Source organism: Mus pahari, chromosome 4 (assembly GCF_900095145.1).
Source record: "Mus pahari chromosome 4, PAHARI_EIJ_v1.1, whole genome shotgun sequence".
NCBI lineage: Eukaryota > Metazoa > Chordata > Mammalia > Rodentia > Muridae > Mus > Mus pahari.
This window is the reverse complement of record NC_034593.1, coordinates 74,333,667-74,351,465: the sequence shown is the minus strand read 5'-3', so window position 1 is coordinate 74,351,465 and position 17,799 is coordinate 74,333,667. Positions and strand designations below refer to the sequence as shown.

General features: G+C 40.6%; 1 pseudogene; it reads left to right on the top strand.

The window, feature by feature from the left end:
- Positions 1-17,028: 17,028 nt before the first annotated feature.
- Positions 17,029-17,259, top strand: LOC110319728 (annotated as a pseudogene).
- The last annotated feature ends 540 nt before the right edge of the window (positions 17,260-17,799 follow it).

Sequence of the window (17,799 nt, the reverse complement as noted above, 5' to 3'; positions counted from 1 at the left end):
GGTGTGGGTGTGGGTGTGTGTGTGTGTGTGTGGGTGTGGGTGTGGGTGTGGGTGTGGGTGTGGGTGTGGGTGTGGGTGTGTGTGCCTGGTACAGGAGGGGGTCAGAGATGGTATCAGATACCCTGGAAACAGAGTTAGAGATAGTTGTAAACTACCATGTGAGTGCTGGGAATTAAACCTGGGTTCTCTGCAAGAGCAATTCTCTAACCCACTGAGACATCTCTCCCACCCCAGAGGCTCTTTCTTCTTCTTTTTCTAAAACCAAAAAGCTTAGACTCTTACCTCTCTACGATCATGCGTAGAGAGCACATTGGTTCACCATGGAAACTAATGCAGCATGAACACTTGCCTAAGACTTTTCTCAACCCTGTGTTTCAGTCATTTTTATTGTTGATTACATGAACCAATTATTGTTATGCAAACTAGAGGCATGCTGTAAAATATGCAGTGTGTGTAACCTGGCCAAGGAGCAGTGCTTTTCAGAACACTAATAAAGAGGGAACTTTTATGCCCTGTTTGTTTTTACATGATCTGTGGAAAAAACCCAAACCAAGAACCCAAAACAGCAACACTTGGCTGGGCCACCTCTGGCCTCTGTGAACCCTGTTGTCATAGACACAGCAACTTCCCTATGCTGAGAGCCTTTCATTGCCCAGATGAGAATTAGGTGGCTTTTGAAGGTGGTACTTCTTTGGCCTCCATTACGAACTCACTTAAATTCTTTCTCACTAGAGCCTGGGTTTTAATTAAGATTGTTACAGAACCCAGTGAGGATGGAAATTCAGTTACTGTAAAGATGAACTGGGAAAGTTACTGTGGAAGGAAAGTTAAGATCCCCGCAGCCAGGATTTTATGTAGCCATCAAATCCCTAAAAGTCCAGAAATGAGTTATGAACCTGACAGCGTTTGTCAAATGATGAGTTGATTGCGTGCTTTGGAAAACTCCAGTAACAATAAAAGCACACACAGCTTTATGGCTCTTAAGCAAAGTACCCGAATCACCTGCAGCCGGGTTTAGTTGAAATAATGAAACTAATCAGATAAAAAAATAATACATGGAAACAAACGTGAGGGTGCATTAGTTGAAGAAAGTTTTCTCTATGCCCTGTTTGTATTCAGCTCTTGTTTTAAGGTACTTGAGAGAGGAAATTGCAAGTTAAGTCTGGTGTTGCACTTACTGAAGGCCAATGTTCTTGAACTGTATAGTGTTGTTCAGCATAAGACATTTTCCATCCACAACACACAATTGATGCTGCTTTTTCTCCTTAGAGCTGAGCAAATGAAAAAAAAAAAGTGAGTCATTGATTAGACCCTGGCTGATGGCTGTTTTCAGAAAAAGAATGAATGACATAACTAATGCATAGTTGACTTCTCTGGCAAAATATTTTTTTAAAAAATTGCCTGGTGTAATTTTTTTAAAAAGGTGGTGGTAAACACCTAGGGTCCAAGTACTCAGACAGTGAAGGCAGGGGGATCATAACAGGAACTTTTCCTCTACAGTAAGCCAAATATAAATAAAACATTTAAAATGTATGCAGTACAATTTGCTTAAAATGTTTACACTGCCATTTCTATTTATTTTAACACAGTTCTGAATTTGTATGACCACCATGGATGGTCTCAGATTACAGGACAGTCTTGTCACCCCCAGAACTCCATTGTGCTGTTCCATTGCAACCAGGCACTGCCTCCACCTTATATGTTTTTGTTGAAGATATCTCTAAGTCCCCCTTTGGGCTCCCATGCAGAAACATGTTCTGGAGTCCCCCCTTTGGGTTCCCCTGTACAAATGAGTCCTGGAGTTCTCCATTCGGGCTGTGGTAAAGTGTGTTTTCTCCTCCCTATTCCTCTTGTCTATTTGCACACATCACAAGCTCTTCCTGAGACTCATACAACTGCAAGTTTCTTGAAAACCAAATGAGGTTGGATTGAGCAAGCTCATCTGTGCCAGAAGATGGGGTACATAAAATCTACCAGGGCAGAGCTTCAAAGCTTAAGCTTCTTAAGTCTAGTGATATTCCAGAGGCAGACTTGCAGCCTGTGGAGCAGGATGAAGTGTGGAGGCCTGAAATAATTTGATATTACTTGAGTAAAGATTTTTTTTTTTAAGTGGTGGAAGAAGAAAATGAAAACCACTAGTCAAGGCTCAGCCAGGGGTCTGGAATACATTAGGATAAGGGTGCAGAGCAAAGTGTGTAATGTCAGCTGAGTAATGTCAGCAAGGAACCAGGAAAGGCCAGCTGAGGCCAGACAAGGGTAGGGTTTAAACCAACTGAAGATGCATGGGTAGCGACTCTCCAGGTTGGAGAACTGCTGGAGAAACGCAAAGGTGTGAGGGAGGAGGTGTGTGTATGGTGGGTGGTAACTCTGCTTGGCCAGTGGGAAAGATACGTGGGGTGGGGCAAGAGGACTGAGGCATGCTAGAGTGCACCGCTCTCACTTAATTGTCAGTGGGCGAGCATGGCCTCATGTCTGACTAGCAAGATATTGGATGATCAAGACAAACAAGGCATTGTGGCAGACAGGAATATGTGTGGTGCCACAACTTGTTCCTTTAGCCACTCCTGAGGAAGAACGAGCCCCCACAGGAATTGGAGACCTAGGTATGAGTGACCATGGTGCCTGGCATGAAGAGGCATGGCTGGGTGGTGGGTGCCATATTGTCAGTGCAAACATCCCTGGGTCACCTGTGTCGAGTTTATACTTAAATGACACCTCCTTGGCCATCGAAAAGACATATCAGATGGAATATACCCAATTATTAGGGCTCAGAGGCAGGGGCGTGGGGGTGGGGGACCAGGTCAGTGACAAACTATCTTTTCAAGCCTTATCCTTTCCCGAGAGAGCTTTATGTTCTACATATATCCTGAGAAGTTCAGAGCAAATATATAGCTTACACGTGCAGTAACTCATTTGCTCACTCGTCTTCTCAGTTGTCCACCCCTCAGTTAATCCAGCCAAGGATGTCTTAGCTGCAGGTGCTCTATGCAGAATCTGCTTGCCCTCTGGAAGCCTGGGTGGATCAGGCTAGCCTTCGGGGAATGTTGGCTGCCATTTCCTGATGTTCTTGGCCTGTCTAGACTAGTCATCTTTCATCCTTCCACACCTAGAGAACTGTGTGGTATTATTAATGTCATTTTGATACTGCTCATTCTCTTTCACACTGTTCTCTTTCCCTGCTAACCTCCAGGATATAAACCCAGGCCTCTGAGGCTGTCTTGGTTGGCCGTCTACATGACTACCTGGTCTTCTCTGCTTACCCAGTCCATCGCTAGTCTTTGCTGTTGTCTCTGTCTGGCCCAGGATGACCTGCCTACCTGATGTTGGTTGATGGCCTCTGCTAGCTGTTCAACTTGGGCATGGGGCTACGTTGGACTCTCATTTGGTTTATTCCAGGCTATTAACTCAACTTTTGAGTAAGGACTTTAAATTTCATCTTCTACCACTTTTGAACTTTTCACACGAGTAATAACAAATTATTTTCAGACTTCTATGGCCTACACTGTTACAAAGGAAACATGTGACGTGAAGATATTTCACAACCGCTTTGCTTAAATGACATGAAGAGTTGGGGTTTGGCACATTTAATTCCTACAACAGTTTTTTTCTTTGATTTTTTTTTTTAAATTTAGTTCCAGATTAGTCATTAGAAAACTCGATATGGTTCTGTTTTTAGATAGGTTCAAGAGGAAACAACATTGGTTTAAAATTGAGTTTAAAATGCATTTGGTTCTGGTGCCAGAAACTTAAAATGGTTTCTTCTTTTAAAAAATACATGATAGCTTTGGAGTTTTGCTTGGAGTGGGAAGGTCAAAGCAAGAAGCATGTGCTCACTGCAGTAAGTGGTGAGCAGCCAGACTTGCTCAGTGGGGTCAGGACAGAGTCGAATTGATACACGACCCGCCTCTACAAGACAAGTGTCTCCCAACCTGATAGTATCAGATCCAAACACAGGAAATAGCCTAATACATGTGGTTTGACACCACAAACTTCTCTTTCCCTCTGGGACACAGAAGACAGTTGACCTTTGCAGTCCCACAAGGGAAAGGCTGAGTTCCAGAAATCTGCGGAGCATATGTTCTGCTTGCTCTTCTAGGACTCTGGGAAGAGCAAGGCTTGCTTACAACTATACTGAAGCCTCAATGTTGGGGTCAAGTGATCCCTGGAAAAGGGTCCCGCCTTCTCTGTGTCACCTTCAAAGCTGCCTCCTGCCAACATCTGAGTCTCTCCACCCAGGCACCGTAGCACTCCTTGGCACAGTCGGGAGCCTTGCTTCCTCCTCTCTGAGAAAATGACTGATCTGAGGGGCTTTGGTTGGCTGGAGGAATGTTGTCACAGTGGGCATCAGTTCAAGGATTGTTCTGTAGATCTTAGGGTGGAAGGAAAGTAGAACTATTTGTGGTTAACTTTTCCCAAGCCCTTGGAACCCTGAGGATATTTTACTCACTGGGCATGTGAGTCCACTCAAGTTCATTACTTGCTCTGGTAGTACGCCCACACACATGTGCACACATACACATATATGTCCACACACATATATGTGTATGCACATGAGTACATACTCATATATACACACATGTACTCATATGCACACACATATAAGTATATACATATGCCAATATGCACAGGATGTGGGCATATGCAGACACTTACATACATACACACATGCACACAAGCAAAATGGGATTATAGGAACAGAAACAAAGGCAGGTTCTCCCAGGAAGGAAGAAACATGGGTTAGTAAATATGTGTGCATTCCACAGCAGCAGACGTTGGAAATGTCTCCATATGGTGTGGAGTTAAAGCTTTGCCCACAGAGGTTGAGAAAACGCAGTTGGGTGAGAGCTGAGCTGATGGCAGATGGAGGTGACTGGTGTGCAGGGCTGCATGAGACCCTTGTCAAGGCCATGTTCCTTCCTTTAGCACAGCCACTGTATTAGTCAGGGTTCTCTAGAGTCACCAAACTTATGAGTAGTCTCTATATAGTAAAGGAATTTGATGACTTACAGTCTGCAGTTCAACTCCCAATAATGGTCAGCAGCAATTGTGAATGAAGTCCAGGGATCTAGCAGTTGCTCAGTCCCACAAGGCAAGCAGGCGAAGGAGAGAAAGAGTGTCCATCTTCCTTCTTCCAATGTCCTTTAATCCCAGATGACCTCGAATTTAGAGATCTCCCTGTCTTAATCTTCTGGAATTCATAGCCACTATGCCTTAAGATCGCCATGCCACGATCCAGGTCAGAAACTTGTATCTCCCAGCCTCCAGAATAGGATCACTGGTGAGCCTTCCAATGTGGATTGTAGTTCATCCAGATATAGTCAAGTTGACAACCAGGAATAGCCACTACATCAAGACGCCAGGCACACCACCATCCCCACTCAGGGCTCTTGGTGAAGTGCTCTGCGTGACCTGTTCCTTAGAGAGTCCTTAGAGGGGGAAAATGAAGCTTAAAGTGTTGATAGCTGGCCTGAGGGTGCACAAGTCATACATAGACTTCAATGAATGAAGCTCAAGTAGGTCCTGGCTATAGAACCTTGGTTTGTAACTACTGGGATCAAGGAATTAAATTTCCCTGTATCTGAAATTAAAGTCATGAAGGAGGTGGTCACCGTGGTAATAGAAATATACCCTGACTTGCTGTTCATGCTTTTAGCTGAAAGATTAGTTAATTCTGTAAAGTCTGTAATATTTTTCTCCCCGAATTTTCTGTTCCTCCTAAGCACTCTCTAGAGCCATCTCGATACCTGTTTCTTCTTCCTATTTTGACAGTTTACAGTTCAATGGGCAGTCTAAGCTCATTGACTTCTGCTTCTGTTTCTTCTTCTAAGTGGTTTCTAAGTTGTAGAAAGAAGAAAGATTAGAGCTGTGTGAGAAGTGTGTGTGTGTACACATATGTGTATGCACATGAATGTGTGAATGTGTTTGTGCATATACATGTGAGTGTGCATGTGTGTGAATGTGTGTATTTGCATATGTTTGTGAGTGTGTGTCTGTTTGTGTCTGTGTGTGTGCATGTGTTGTAGGTAACAAGTCTTACTACTTAACTCTATGATGACCTCTTTGACAGGTTGTGTTGTGTGTATCTTGGTATTCTGTGTGTTGTGTTCAAAGTAGGTACCTGAGATATGCATATTGAACTTAGTGCATAACAGAGTTAGTAAATTGCTACCAGGAATGATTTAGGCATGCATGACTAGTGGGATGATTTATTTTCCTTCATGTGTATCTCCTTCTCAAAAAAGAATGCATGTGTTCTCTCCCCAGACCATAAAGATAACAACAGGTGCTTAGTGTAGAAAGCCATGGTAAGAAGATAGAAAAGAAAAGAAAATGGCTCTTAATTCCAACTCTCAATATATCAGTATAACTGCTCTCAATATACTTTCCATACAGTCACTGTTATGTATTTTGACATTTTCTCTTTTACATTTCCCAGTTATAGAAATTAGGATTATATTCATTGGTGGTATTAACAAAAATGAATGACCTGTATTTTAACTGAATTTGCAATTTAAAAATTAGCTTTATTTTGGCTTTTTAGTTATAGGATTATATTTCCTAGTTAAAATATCTAAATGCTTTTCATGTCTCATATCTTAGGCAAAAAAAAAAAAAAGAAATGTGCCTACCTTTCAGTTGTCCCCTGGGTCTCAGCAGGTAAAGGGTCTTCTTGTCTCTGCCCCAACAAGGCTTGCTTCGTCCCAAGGGTATTATGAAGTAGATTATGAAGTATTTGGAGACAGAAAAGACAATAACAATGGAGTCAAATATAAAAGGCCATGGTCCTTGGTTCTTTTCAGCCAGTGCTGCAGGACACCTTGGTGCACCATGTCATGATGATGGCCCGGGGACTGGTGATGACCATGTCTTCTTCACCCTTTGCTTTCTTTTGGGGTAATGACTGTCTTGTTGAAACAGCTGCTGCTGCTGGAGTGACTGTGGTCTGAGTGAGAGCTGTAGGCTGGCATAACTCTTTGAAGCCTACTCTATAAGAAAATTAGGTCCACGGAGTGAATGCAGAGTAGTGGAGCAGACGATGCCCTGCTATGTGGCTACATGCATTTCTGTCGATTAGAAACATTTGTGGTCACAGAAAGAAACATGGGATATGGAACAGGGCCCTGGTTTATTATGTGTTTTTTTTTTTCAAATGAAAACAATTGTTTAGAACAGAGGCACTGGAGTTGTGCAGATTAAGAGAATGAGTTGAATTTTATTCAACAAATACTTATTGATCATCTGCTAACAGCCAGGCACTGTGCCATGTGCCAAAGACAGACAGATCTTACAGTCACAAGGGCTTTACATTTCAATAGGATAGAGTAATGGCTACACATTTTTATATTATATAAATTTAAATAAGTGAATATAGCTGTTTTCATTGTAACATAAATTTTATTACATTTTTAATTACTTATAGGATATGCTTTATTCTTTCCCTATCTCCATTTTAGTATATTTTCAATGAAGTCACAGATACACAATGATCATGGCAACATACCTCTCTGCTCCTGACCCCCTGGAAGGACAGCTTTTGATGTGCTGAGAGAACAGAGGCTTAGGGAATCCTTGCATTGACAAATGCATTATCCTATGTGGAAAACAATAAACTGGCATCTTGAGAAAGGGATGCATGTGCCAATAAAGCTTTGTCCCTCTTCATATAGGAGGAGCCCGAGGAATCAAGAGAGGTAACTCAGACCCTCCACTCTGATCTTCAACGGCATCCTGAAGACCCAAGCATCCAAACTCCTTAGCCCAGGGTCTGTGGGTCGGGGGGAGGATCTCATAAGAGTTTCTTCAGTAGATGTTGGCTTCTCACTATGCTGAGATGCATACTCACATGTTTGAGACTCCTGCCCCAGCCAAACACTGGATGTAGATGGAGGTGGAGAGAAGACACCCAGATCTACACAGATATTAGGTATGGCCTACATGTGGCCATGCCAACTTCTTTATTGGCTAAAGGAAGGAACAGAGAAAGGAGATCGTGTGTATATATATATGCTCATGTGCGTGCTTCCCCCTCCCCCAATTCCCCATTTCTAACTAGAGCTTCCACGACACAGTGTAGATGAAGGCAATATATCTTCCATTAGATTGATGCTTCTGATTATTAATGTCTCCTGCATAGTTAAAGACTTCTTAAGACAAAGAGTCAGCTCAAGCATTTATTTCATGCATCATTGTAGTCTTTGAAACGATGGATTACATCTTAATCCTGCGCACATTCTTAAGATGAGGGCTCCATCTGGGAGAAAAAACTTTCCATGGAAAAGGCTGGGCCCCACATGTCCACGCACTTTGCCAAGTGCTTAACAGAACACGCAATTGTTGGTAAGAGACACTGGGGTCCTTGGAGAGACTGAAAGGACACCACTAGGACCTCGCAGCAGCCTGGCATGCACATTGATTGGCTCAGTTTGGATTGCTCAAGCCATTTGCTTTAAATAATCACAGATCAACACTCTTTTTTTTTATGTGTTGCTCATTTCCATTTATAATTCCATTAACTTTTGAAATAATCGAGGGTGCTTTCCTGTCTATTTTACAGTTTTTCTTTGGGTTGATTCCTATTATTGAATTTCAGAGTCATAGAGTTTCCTCCTTTTATATTTTCATGTATTTGTTCTTTTAATTGTACATTTTAATGAGGTATAGTTCCATATTTGACATATGTATATAATGTTACTGATCAAATCAAGGGAGTTACCATTACCCTTTCCTTGGCCTTTTTGGAGTAATGGATGATAATTGTACATATTTATAGGGTACAGTGTGATACTTCTATTCATGTATACAATGTGTGCTGATTAAATCAGACAATGTTTTTATCTTCTCATCATTACTCTGTGCTTGCAGTCTTTAAGCTTCTCTCTTCTAGTTATTCAGGAAATAAATCTTAGATAATTGCAAGCTGTAGTCATCCCATTTGCTGTAGAACATTAGAATGTATTACTTCTTTTATTTGAGGTACAGGGAATTGAACCCTAAGCTTTGTACATGCTAGAAAAGTACTCTACTTCTGACTTATAGCCTCAGCTCTTTTTATTGTACTTTCTGTTTAATAAAATCCATTTTATTACATTTATTTATATGACCTTGGGCATCTATGTGTGTGGGTGTCCATATGCCAAAATGTTCATATGGAAGTCAGAGGAGAACTTGTAGAAGTTGCTTTTCTCTTCCCTCCATGTGACTCCTAGGCATTGAACTCAGATGATCAGTATGAACAGCAAGCATCTTTATCCATTGATTTATCATGCTGGCTGTATATTTCCTATTTTTGAGACAGGAATTTCTTACTAAATTGCCCAAGCTGGGCTTGAACTTGAAATCTCTCTGTTTTAGCCTCCCAAGTGACTGTGATTATAGGCACGTGCCACCGGGCAGAACCTATTGCTTCTAGTGCTGTTTTATAACTGGGATGAATGATAAGTGTCTCTCTCGATGAGCTAATCTCCCAGAATTGTTAAATCCACTTTGTAATGAATCTGTCTTCATGCTGTTCTGCAAACACAAGGAATCAAAACAGGTTTTCACGAGCCTCATGTTGTTCAAAAGGCATAACCTATGGCAGAGAATCCCTTTGCTTTGGAATTGGCTACAGAATACTGTACTTCCAGCACAGAAGGAGATATAACACCAGGGTTCTGTGGTATTATTGTCTTATTTTGTAGGTGAGAAGGATCTAAAGAAGAGAAATGCTTTGCAATGTTATAGGACAAGTATGTGGCAGTCTAAGACTCTGACTCCATGGTGCTTTGGAAAGGAGCTAGACAGGTGTTTTTAACTCTCAGTTTCTGGAATTTAGTTAATAAAAGAAAGTTTTTAATGGCAGCATGTGTCAGCCAAGCCTGGTGAGTGTTCTAGATTCTGGGCTCTCTCAGAGCTGTTCACATACTCCCAGTCATAGCTCAAGTAGCACAGTGTATATGCCAGCCCAGGAAGAAAAAATCAAGAAATCCCATTCCTATCATTTATTGATTACCAGTGAATTAGACACACCCCACCATTCCAATCAAAGTCAACACTGAGTATCTGAAGGACTGACCTACCAACTCTCCATACCTGATCTGAAATCAATCAAGCTTGAGCAGCAACAAAACCAAAAGCAACTCCTTTGCAACAGAGGCAGGATAGAATCTACAACAAATGCACAACCAATGAAAGATGTTCAAATGCCCAAGATACAGCACAGAAACCTACAGAATATGAAAGGCAAAGAGTATGCTCCCTGAAAACCCACTGCTCCTACAGGAATGCTCTCCAATGAGAATTACCTAGATGAACCCCAGGACACAGAATTTAAGAGAACAGTAAACATCGTCAAGGACTTCAAATATCAGACTTCGAAGATATAGTAGAGAACTTGAACCACTCAAACAAAACATATATCAAGTTTAAAACAACACATGAAAGGAAATTTGAGATAACATTGACAATCTATGAATAAATCAAATCTGAGAATTTGGCATTAAAGGAATAGAAGGAGGAGAACCCCTAGTCAATGACATAGAGCAGAACCAGACATTCAAAAGGCTCATAGAAAGCCTCCCTGGATTAAAGAGCTTCCACACAGAAACAAGAAGAACATAGAACATAAAACAGGCAGAATTGGAAATCAAACTACATATAGAACACTGTACTTAAACAGAGAGTAAATAGCACAGAGAAAGAGTATTGGAAGCTACAAAGGAAATATCATGAGTCATATGTAAAGGATACTCAACCAGAATAGTATCTGGATCCTCAATTGAGGAAGGAAGAGCTTAGAGCAATATATTCCAAGGTTTAACACCATCCCAGGTGATTTTACCCAACAAAATTATAGCCATAGTCGAAGGAGAAAGAAAAACATGACATGATATAAATGGACAAAAAGATTCATGTCCACCAAACCAAACTTACAGAAAATACTGGAAGCAATCCTTCAGACTAAAGAAAGGGTAAATATAGTCAAAAGGTTACAGAAAGAAAATAAATTAAAATATAATTACAGAAATACAAAATAGGACTAACAACACAAAAAGCAGAAAAAGCAAAACAAGGGTGGGAAAAAAGGAATCAAAGCAAAGCAAAGCAAAGCAAAGCAAAGCAAAGCAAAGCAAAGCAAAGCAAAGCAAAGCAAACCAAAATAGCAGCAATGAACACATCTTTCAGTACTAACTTTAAATGGTCTCTACTCCCCAATCAAAAGACACAGGCTTTTTTTTTTTTTTTTTTTTTTTTTAAAGACAGGCTAGCTTACTGGGTGAACAAATAAAGAGCGTCTTTTTGTGTTCTATAAGAAACCTATCTTACATTCAAGGCTATGTACTAGGTTAGAGTGAAAGGATGGACGGAAGCAAGTGGAAGAGCAGTCAGAAGTATTTTAATACTTGCTGAAAGAGTTTTCAACCAAAACTAATTAGAAGAGATAAATAGGAAAATTAGTTAGATGAAAGGAATAATTGACCAAGAGCACATTACACTTCTGAACAAAATGCACCACATTCTAGCACATACAATTTCATAGAAAGCATGCAACTGGACTTTAACACATAGATTAACTTAGACGTAGTAATTGTAGGTGATTTCAATATCCACTTTCTCCAACAGATGCGTCATCTGAAAAAAACAAGAACAGAGAAATATTAGATGACACCATATATCAAATGGACCTAACAGATAACTACAGAATATTCTACTCAAATACAAAAGAATATATATTCTACTCAGCAACTGATGGAAATTCCTCTAAAATAGAATACACGCTAGGACAGAAAACAAATCTAAACAAATAAAAACTTGAAATAACTCTGTGCAACATATCAGAACAGAATGCAAAAAAGCTAAAAAGTCAAGGGCAAAAGAACCTTCAGTAACTACATGAAATCATGGAGATTCAGCAAGTCATTACTAAATGATGAATGGGTCAAAACCAGAAATCACCAAAGAAATAAAAAAAAATTCTGAAATGAAATGAAAATTAAAACACAATCCATAAAACCTCTGGGACATATTAAAAACAGCCCTAGGAGGAAAATTTATAACTCTAAATGCCTACATTAAAAATTAAGAAAGGGCACAAATAAATGACTTAACAGTGCAACTCAAGAATTTTAAAAATCAAGAACAACTTAATTCCAAATCCTGTAGACAAGAAGGAATAACAAAAATCAGAGGAGAAATAAATGAAACAGAAACAATGGAAACAATACAAAGAATCAATAAATCTAGGGGATGGTTCTTTGAAAAGATAAACATGATAGACAGACCCTTGGCTCAGTTAACCAAAAGAAAGAGATGATCCAAGTTAAAGGAATCAGAAATGAGCAAGAAACATTACCACAGTTGCCACAGAATTTCAAAAATATTATACAGGAGTATTCTAAAAACCTATATTCAATTAAGTTAGAAAATCCCTAAGAAATGGATGTTTCTAGATTAATTGAAGTTACCAAAGTTAAGCCAAGAAAGGATTAACAATGTAAACAGACTCATAAAAACTAGGGATATTGAAACAGTAATAAAAAGCCTTTCAGACTTAAAAAATAAACCCCCCAAAACAAAAACCAGATTCAGATGACTTCACACAGAATTCTACCAGATCACAATGATTTACAACCAATACTTTTTAAGTTATTAAAGAAAGAAAGAAAAAAAGAAAGAAAGGAAGGAAGAGAGAAAGAAAGGAGAAAGAAGGAAAGAAAGAGAGAAAGGAAGAAAGAAAAGAAAAGAAAGAAAGAAAAAAGAAAGAAAGAAAAGAAAAGAAGAAAGGAAGGAAGAAAGAAAGGAGCAAGGGATACTTCTAAATGCCTATGATACCAATATTACTCTAATTCTCAAAGCATAAAGAGTCAAAACAAATGCTCTGATTAAAAATGGATTCTCAAAAGAAGAAATTAAAAACTTAGAAGAGAGCTCTCAAAAGAAGAAATAAAAATGGTTAAGAAATATGTTTAAAGGTGTTCAACAGTCTTAGCAACTAGAGAAACACAGATTAAAACTACTCTGAAATTTTATCTTATCCCAGTAAGATATTATCAAGACAATAACTTATAGTCAATTCTGGTTAGAGTTTGATGAGAAGAAAACCTTATCCACAAAGGATGGGATTGTAAATTGGTACAGCCACTATAGAAATCTGTGTGGAGATTTCTCAAAAACTCTGAAAGTATATCTACCATATACTCAGCTATATCACTCCTTGGCATATGTTCAATGTGTGTGTGTGTGTGTGTGTGTGTGTGTGTGTGTGTGTGTGTGTGTGTATGCATATGCATATACACATATACATACATATACATATATTTTTTTTCTCTCTCTGTGTGTATGTGTTGGGAAAGGAGATGGTTATTGTTTTTCAACTTGACACAAGCTAGAGACAACTGGGAAAGGGAATCTCAGATAAAGAATTGTTTCCATCAAACTGACCTGTGGACATACTTGTGAAGCATTTTCTTGATTAGTGATTTATGTAGGAGACGCCGTCTCACTGCGGCCAATATCACTCCTGGAGGGAAGTCTTAGGAGAAAGCAAACTGGGAAATCCATGTAAAAGAAGCCAATAAGCAACTTTCCCCTGTGGTCTCTGCTTCAGCTCCTCTCTCTAGGTTCCTGCTTGAGATTCTACATAGGCCCCCCTGTAGGAACTGCTAGTTGTAAGGTGAATTAAGCACTTTCCCCAAGATGCTAACTAGGACAATGTGCATACATATTTAGAGTTTTGCTACATAGGATGGTGGTGCCATGTACTATCTAGTAAAAATTCCAATGCCAGGCACAGGAAATCTCCTTTGAGTTGTTAGTTGGAGGAAATACAAGAAATTTCCCAAATAATATGGACCATTGGCATTGCCTTTGGTTGCCTTCCAGAACTTGGACCTTCTTGCTAAGGATACCACATTATTTGGACAGAGAATTTGGAGTAATTGAACAAGAGCTCATCTGGAAGTCTCCTCCCTGAGGACTGGCTCTTATATATTATTGGAAGGTGCTTTGCAAGCAGCAGAGGGAGAGAAGCAATCTGTAATCCTACCCAGCTATAAAGCCCATGAACCACAGCATCTATTCCTTCAAGATATCCCTAATGGCATGACAGTGCCACATTTGTCTTGTGGGTAGCCAACAACTGTCCAGTTGGACTTAATGCCTGCTCAATGCTAGGGAATTCATAGCTGGAACTGTAAACTTAGACAACTGTCTGTGGTTGAAGAGGTCATAAACCCTAAAGGAGAGCTTCCTACTGCCATTTTCCTAAACTATTTTAATTTCTAACCGTATTATAAATACTTATACCCACAGGTAAGTGTAGCTCTCACCTATCATCAATGAAGCTTCCTTTTCCAATAGATGGTAACTATTACAGAGATTCACAATGGGTCAAAGCTCAGAGATTAAATGAATGTTGGATGTTCAACATCAACAGATACATTTGCAATGCAAACCCTACACCTAAGGAACAAATAATATTGCATAGGAAGAGCAAAAGGATTGTAAGAGCCAGAGGAGTGGGGCACCTGCTGTTAGATAACATCCTTAAGGAGTGACATGGAACAAAAACTCTCATGAGGTCTTAATACTATGCTTGTCTGAATAATACTGGCACAGTAACACCAGTCATCATACCAACAAGGGCAGGGGGCACTTTACAATGTCCGACCCTAGATGAAGAGCTACAGGTGGTCAATGGCTACTGAGAGAGATAGACTCAGTCTTCTTCAGAGGTGCAGTCTCACATAGGTTGTCCAATACCAAGTTGTCAGTTGAGGACACAAGTACATATGAGCAGCGCTAGATGAACTCAGCAGATTGTTTGCTCTCCCTGTCCCTGTCCCTGTCCCTGTCCCTATGTAATTAAAGAAGGAGTGTTGAGTTTGGGAGGGAGGGGAGATACAGGAGAAGCTGACAGGAATGGAAGAGAGGAGAAGGCATAGTATCAGTTCAGTGTTCATATATGGTATTCTCAAAAAATATCTTTTTAAAAATAAGAAACAAAGTATGTGTATTTTTGGCCCCACGAACCCTAATGAAAACGCTTTCTTTTAGCTCTTTCTTTCATCCATCTTCACAGAGGATGGTGAAGAAGTTAGAATTGCATTCAGATCTAATGTGGCTTTCAGCTTCGTGCACCTTTTACCTTCTCTGCCCACTCTCATTATTTGCTATACTTGCTCTCTGCGAGGTTGCCGTAGACACTGGGCATTGCAATTGGAGAACAGCACAGGATCAACTCTTGTAAGATTCCAGTTACAACATGCAGTCTCATTTATGCATCTTTCTGTTTGCAGAGCTCTTATTTAGTATACATACGTGATTCATTAGCATTGAGCTCATGACCAAGAGTAGTCTCATTCATGCCCAAATGAAGCTTTTCTTATAAGCATTTCTTAAAACTACATCTGATGGCTAATTTTGATTGTTAGCTTGGTTGGATTGAGTTTGGGAGACAAATAAGGCATACTTCTGGGTATAATTGTGAGGTGATTTTCAGATAAGGGTAACTAAGGGGAAAAGATCTATCAAGAATGTGGGTGGCTCCATCCCTTAAGCTGGGGGTCCCAGGCATAATAAAAAGAACAGAGAAAGATCTGCTGACACAGCAGTTCTCACTCTGCTTCCTGGATGCCACCATCTGAGCTGCTGTTCTGCTCCGACACTCCCTCCCCGCAAACATGAACTGAGACCCCTCACAGTGGGAGCTAGTGAAAACCTAGCCTCCCTCAAGCTGTCATGACAGGAATTTTGTCACCATGATGGACAATCTGCGCTATACAGCAGATCACAACTTTTAGTGCTTGTGGACTGCAGATAGCATTTCGGTCCTAAACATTTTAAAGAGCAAACTTATCAACCAAAGCACAGACATGTGGAAATATGTCAGTAGCTAGACTGAGAAAGCAGCTTGTTTCTACTATGAGAACTGAGGCCAGAAAGGCGAGCAATGGCTTGTTTGACTTTGGTTGACATGCCCATGTCAGGGACTTGAATTTTTTGCCACTTACTGCATCTCCACAAATGACCACAAAAATTATGTGGTGTCCGGGGCTTAAAACATCTTTTCAGTAGACAAATTTACAAAGTATAGAATTTTCAAATAGTGAAGATTGACTATCCCTAAGCGTGTCCCTGTTGTCAAACACCGTCATCTTATGGGTTCATAATCACTAACATACATTCCGATTTCTCACTGGGGTGATAGAACTCCACAGTATTGGTGAAGCTGTGGCGGCACTCTTTCCTTGGGCTCCTGGGAAAACCATTCCCTTAAATGCCTATTTTTTAATGATGCATCTCAAAGTCTCCTTAGAGCAGGACTATATCCCTCCCCTTACCTCAGAACCCACAGGTAGTTAGTCCCTGTTTGGAGTCCACCAAACTCTTTCCTCCTTCCTTTGGACTAGCATCTTGTGTGAAGAGGCAAGTTCCCACACAGACTTTATCCTAAGACACTGCTTTGTATCCACTTTTGCTCCCAGAATTCTGTCCTGGGTATTGCCTTATCTTGCCTTCACTTAAGTATGCTCATCACCACTGTGAATGGCCAAAGCCAGGGATGGGACTTCAAAACGTTACCTTTGATGAGTTCTTCTCCTCTGCTCCAGTCCTCGCTCTCTGTTTCCCTCTTTTTACTATTCCACCAGAAAGACCCACTGGGAGCCCAACACCCTCCATCATGGTTATACTTCTCTTCTCCTTGAGAGCTTGGGTCCCTGAGTCATTGCCCAAGTGATTGTCAAAGCTTGAATTGCGAGTATTATTCTTATTTATCATCCCTAAGTTTTAACCCTCTTAGCTGCTGTCCCATGAATTCCCCAGATCTTCTTTCATTCTGTCTCCCTGTCTGCCCCTCTCTTGGATGTCACTGACACAATTCTATTCCAGTATTTAGTAGGTTTGGCTACCAGCCTCACTTGCTCCAGCTTCCCTCTTCAAACTGCTTCCATGGGGATCACTTAAAAAATACAACTGTGGGTCTGCGCTGAGAAACCGAAGTAGAGGTGACGGTTCTGAGACATCGCCACCAAGCTGGGCACCAGGGAGATGGCCGAGGCGGACCCCAAGACCATGCAGGACATCACCTCGGTGGTGGAGACGCTCTTACAGCAGATGCAAGACAAGTTTCAGATCATGTCAGACCAGATCATTGGAAGGATAGATGACATGAGCAGCCAAATCGACAACCTGGAGAAGAATATCGCTGACCTCGTGACTCAGGCTGGAGTAGAAGAACTAGACTCTGAGAACAAAATTCCTACTGCCCAGAAGAGTTGAAGGCTGCCAGTACTGAATCCAGAATCTAGAACGTCGTTTTCCTGAGCCAAGACAAAACCAAGTGGCTTTCTGCAACTAACTGCTATGTGTGGACAGGTTTGTAAATGCGCATTCTTGTCACAGTCTGCATAGCCTAGAGTACCCCTACCCCCATCCCTCAAACTTGCTATCTTCACATCTTGGTAAGTTCTATTAATTATTAAACACTAAAATTTTGGTGGTTTCTGGAAAAACAAACATACAACTGTGACCATGTCACCCACACCCCATCTTCTAATCTTTCAATAATCCACATGATCCCTAGATAAACTTAGCATTTAATGATTTTTGATAACCTGGCTCCTGTATTCTCCTCTGTACCTTCTGCCATCACCTCTGCTGCTTAAAGTTTTTCAAGCAGCCCACCCTCTCTCTACATGTTTGTCTCTATGTGTGCTCACCCCCTGGAGTGTTCTTCCTCACCTTGTGAGCTGTGCTCACCTCTCAATATGTAAGTGAGTGTCTGTCCTTTCTGTGAAGCTTTAGACATCCAAGATGGAG